Source organism: Grammomys surdaster, unplaced genomic scaffold (genome assembly GCF_004785775.1).
Source record: "Grammomys surdaster isolate TR1022 unplaced genomic scaffold, NIH_TR_1.0 62, whole genome shotgun sequence".
NCBI lineage: Eukaryota > Metazoa > Chordata > Mammalia > Rodentia > Muridae > Grammomys > Grammomys surdaster.
The window spans coordinates 2,433,059-2,438,268 of record NW_021604564.1 but is presented as its reverse complement, the minus strand read 5'-3'; the positions used below and the strand labels follow the sequence as shown (position 1 = coordinate 2,438,268).

The window sequence follows — 5,210 nt, the reverse complement described above, 5'->3', positions numbered from 1 at the left end:
CACACCCCACACCCCACACCCCACACCCCACACCCCACACCCCACACACAGTGCCTCTAATTCTTCAGTGGTGATGTTTTCCTTGTGAACTTCAGATTCAAGATTTTTTTTCCAAACTTCAGGTCATTCTCTGTGTCCTCCTCTCCAGGTTCCTGACCATCCACAATTTCATTCAAGTACTGCAGGTCAATCTTGCCCAAAGCTGCTTTCAGATCTTTCCTTAAACCCTTGTTAACTTCCAGTGTGAGAATCTCTATTTTTCTTAAGCTTTTTAAAGCATTTTAATCAGTTTCACCAAACAGTCTAATTGGATCTTCTCATTTTCTCAGTCTTCTGATGACCTCTTGCCTGGAAAGAGTCATAGGAAGTTTTTCCTCTGCTAGTTCAAGTTCCAGCACTGGATTTGATGACATTAGTGATTTCTGGCCATCCTCTTTTGGCTGTATCTTGTAGCCACATCTTTCAAAATATGCTTCCTCTTCTCTTTCTGCAAGTTTATTCCACTTGAAGCACTTTTTATTTTCCACCAGTAAGTGCCTGTCCTCCACCAGTTGCTACACTTCAGCAAAATCTCTGATTTCAGGATGTCTAATCTCCCTCCCAGTGTCTAAGATCCACTGTGACTCTCCAGCTCCTCAGCAATAACATTACTTACAGTCTGTAGTCCAACTCCCCAACAATGGTCATCAGTGAATGGAAAGTCCAAGGATCTTGTAGTTGCTCTGTCACAGTAGGTGGTCCCAACTAGGAATTTTTTCAGCTGGCCTTCTGTCAAAGTAGTTTACAACAGAAGTGCTGGCAGGTAAATGCAAGCCAGGTGAAGATGAGTGAATCTTCCTTCTTCCAATGTCTTTATGCAGATCTCCAGTCAAAGGTGTAGCCCAGATTAAGGATGTATACCACCTCTCCTATATCTGAGACTTGTTTTGTCCTAGGCTGACCTTGATCTCAAAGATCGCCTTGCCTTAGTCTCCTGATATTAAATATGCTACCTTGCCTGGGCTTAAGCTTTTCTTTTCTTTGTTTTTTGTTTGTTTGTTTTTTCTTTTCCTTTCTTTTTTTGTGCTAAGCGGATCTAGCCTGTGTTAATTTTATTTGTATTAATTAGTATAGAAACTAATGAGCTTCATTAAGGCAATTTTGTGTTCATATACAAAGTAACAGGCATTTCCTGAATAGTGGCTTTAGTAGAGCGTCTCCTGAGATCTTTTCTCCTTTTCTTTCTCACTGATCCACCTGTAACCTTTCATCCCCAGTACATTCATTTGCACTTTCTGTTTATTTGTTTTGTTTTGTTTTAAGTACTGGAAGTAATCCTTATTATTAAATTATATTTTCCAATTTGGAGTTAAGTGACATTTTCATTACTATCTTTTATTCCCCATTTCCTCTCCCTAAAACTTCTATCCCATCCCCCCCTTCCTTTTTGCTTTTATACCATTTTAATTACATTCAAGTATTAAGGTCAGTTCTAGGTTGAGGAACTAGCAATACAATAGATGCAAATAGTCAGGGAACAATCAAGACAATAGACACAAATAGTCAAAGAGCAAGCAAGGCAATAAACAAAAATCCATGAACACTCCTATGATCACTGTTTCTAAGGGCTTATCAGGATGACCAAAATATCTGAACCTACTTCCCTGCCCTAGCCCAAAGTCATTTTTATGTCTGAAGCCTGCTTCCTTGTTCTAGCCTAAGATTTAGATTCCTGCCTGAAATTATTCCTTTGTTCTAACCTAATGTGTCAGATTCCTGGCTAAAGCCTAGTTCCTTGTCCTTGGTCAATGTCAGATTCTTGCCAAGCAGCCTCAAAAGCTCTCTGCTTCTCCCCCTTTTTTATTTCATGAACAAGACTGAGCCTGACTTAGGTCATTCTGACAAGAATGTGTTCCTTAATGGTCGTGAAATATGTATTATCAAAAGCAATGCACTTCCATCTTAGGTTGGTAAGGTTCTGTGCAGAATCTTACCCATCCTTGGCTTGACATCCTGTTAATTTGATAACTCTTTCTGGAGTCCATTTTCAGGTTCAAGCCATGTACTTTGGCTGTCCACATGCTGATGTTGTTAAAGACAAGCTTGAAGACAATGGGCAGGAATAAAAGTATTCCCAGGATAAAAAGAGCTAGCATGATCAAGCTATATATACCATTCTTGAGGCTTGACCAAAATAGAAAAACTGACCTCAGGCCATGGATAATTTTATCACCAGTGTCTACCGAAGCAGTACTCAGCAGAGCAGCATTCTTTAAATTTATAAACTCACTACACAAAGTTAAAACATCCAGAGAGGTGTTAGAATTATGCCAAATATACTGAAAGTGTCTTTAAACTTTTTTCTAATTATAACGACTACCACTGTAAAATTCAGAACAAACATGAATCCAATGGTATTTGGCATTACACTCGAGATGGCTCCTAACTCTTAAACTTTAACCCTCCTTCCAATAATTTGAATAGGATAAAGAGCATCAATCCCTTCTTCCAAAGGCCTATCTAAATCCTCTTGTATAGTCAACACATTAGTAACATTTTTTGATAAATGATTAACAAAATTAGCTGTCTTAACTTCTTGGTTCAAACCTATTGCAGAAGCAATGGTGCTAGCAATTACTGTAATTAAAGCTGTTGTACCAGCAATATTCAAGACTACTAACCTCTTGCTTCTGCTTTAAGCCGGACTTACTTCTTCCATTACTTGCAAGCTTTTTTCAGAATATCAAGGTTCTGTAATACTCAGGGCAATAAACAAAAGCTGGATGATAGACATCCATAACAGACATGCCAGATTTCAACACACTAACACAATTAGAAAGTGTACAATCAATGCAACTTACATTAAATACTGTAGAAGTCACAAAAGTACTTTTAACTTGACAATTAAAAGACCCTTAACACATGCACTAATACTTGTTTTAAATCCAGATCCTGTCCCAACTGTATCTCTTACTAGTATAACATCATAGAGAACTGCAGCTAACTTCCAAATATATTTCCAAAAATGTCCAAAACCAGACTTCCAAATAAAAACCGTTATTTCCAGTATTGGATTGATTTCTAGACCAGTCCATGGTTGAGTCCGAATAACTGGTCACATTTAAGAAAAATACAAGAATCACTATATCTTCTCTTTTTGATTATCTGTTCCACAAAGTCTAAAAACTTGAGGCAAGGCAGCTTGTCTCATCGGGGGTATAGGCAAGCAGTGGTTGGTCAGGAACATATGTCCAATACAGCTTCCCAGTAACCATTGTCAAGGCACTCAGCAAGAAATTAGGGCTGCTCGCTGAATCCTCTGGGCCAAGCCAAGCTGGACTGAGAAGTCTGCTATCACATGAACTTTTAAGAAATTAGGGCTGCTCCGTGAATCCTCTGGTCCAAGCCAAGCTGCACTGAGCAACCTGCTATCACACAAGGACTTACACTGTACCACCACCTCCATTCTACCACCATCTCTACCCATAACGTCATCAGACCTTCAGATGCTGAACCATACAGGTAAGCTTGCTTGCACCACCCATCTTCCCTGCTCACTGAATACTGTGGTACCCCAAGCTGTCCTAAGCAACCTTCTATCTCCTCTGAACCTACATTTGCTTCTCACCTCTCTTGCTACCTTCATCAGATCTGCTAAACCTGACCCATGCAACTTAGCTTCTTTTACCCACCCATGTTTCTTGCTCACTAAGCTCTCTGGGCCAGGCCAAGCTAACCTGAGCAGGCTGCTATCCCAGTGGTACCTCCATTCTCCTACCATCTTTACCCTTACCTTCATCATATCTGTGACTCCCAAACCATACAGACCTCCAGGTTCAGAAAAATACAGCACAAGGACTCCTATCAGAGGCCTGCAACACCAGAATCATTGGCATTAACACCCCTCCCAATACCTACTATAAGAAGAACATCCAGGTACCAAAATGATCCAGATAGCAAAAGGCCCTCAAAAGAATATGGTCAAAAAGAGGCAAGGGTATATGACACCATCAGAGCACAGCTACTCTACTACAGCAAACCCTGGATATCCTAACGCAACCAATACAGAGGAAAATGACCTTAAATCCAATCATATAAAGATGATAAAAGCTTTTAAAGAAGAAATGAATAAATTTCTTAGAGTAATACTGGAAGATATAATCAAACATGTTGACGTCTTTAAAGAGGAAACAAAACCCCTAAAGGACATATAAGAAAATACAACTAAACAGGCAAAGGAAATAAATAAAACTGTGCAAGACCTGAAAACGGGAATAGAAGCAAAAAACAAAAAACAACCCAAACAACCCACCACCACCACAACAACAACAATAACAACAATGACAACAACAACTTAGGAAATCCTGGAGATGGAAAACCTAAAGAAGAGAACAGGAACAACAGATGCAAGCATCATCAACAGAATGGAGGAGATAGAAGAGAGAATCTCAGTCATAGAAGATACAATAGAAGAAGTTCATACATCAGTGAAAGAAAATATTAAATCTAAAGAAACCCTGACACAAAAAAATCCATGAAATCTGGAAAAACATGCAAAGATTTAACCTAAAAAAAAATAGGAATAGAAGAAAGTGAAGAATCCCAGTTCCAACAGGCAAAAAATATTCTCAACAAAATCTTAGAATAAAACTTTCCCAATCTAAAGAAAGAGATGCATATAAACATACAAGAAGCTTAGAGAACACCAAATAGATTGTACTGGAAAAAACTTCCCACTATATAATTATCAGAACACAAATTCTGTAGAACAAAGAAATATTAAAAGTGGCAATGGAAAATGCCAGGTAACATACAAAGGCATACCTATCAAAATTACTCCTGATTTCTCAACAGAGAATATAAAAGTTAGAAGGACCTGGACCAATATCTTGCAACCTCTAAAAAAACCACAGATACCCAGACTACTATACCCAGAAAAACTCTCAACCACCATAGATGGAGAAAACAAGATATTTCAAGACAAATACAAAATCAAACAATATCTATCCACAAATCCATCCCTATATAAAATGCTAGAAGGAAAGGAAGACTCCAACCTAAGGTAGATAACTGCAAACCCCTCCCTTCCAAAAATAACCATGGGAAATAAATATTTCTATACCAGTAAAAACAAGGAAAGCACATACAAACACCATAACATCAAATTAACAGGAAACTCCCTTTCAAAAATAACCATGGGAAATAAATAATTCTATACCAGTCTAAACAAG

General features: G+C 38.4%; 1 pseudogene; it reads right to left on the bottom strand.

Moving 5' to 3' along the window:
- Positions 1 to 3,466, bottom strand: part of LOC114612675 — a 4,050-nt pseudogene extending 584 nt beyond the window's left edge.
- Between the last annotated feature and the right edge of the window lie 1,744 nt (positions 3,467 to 5,210).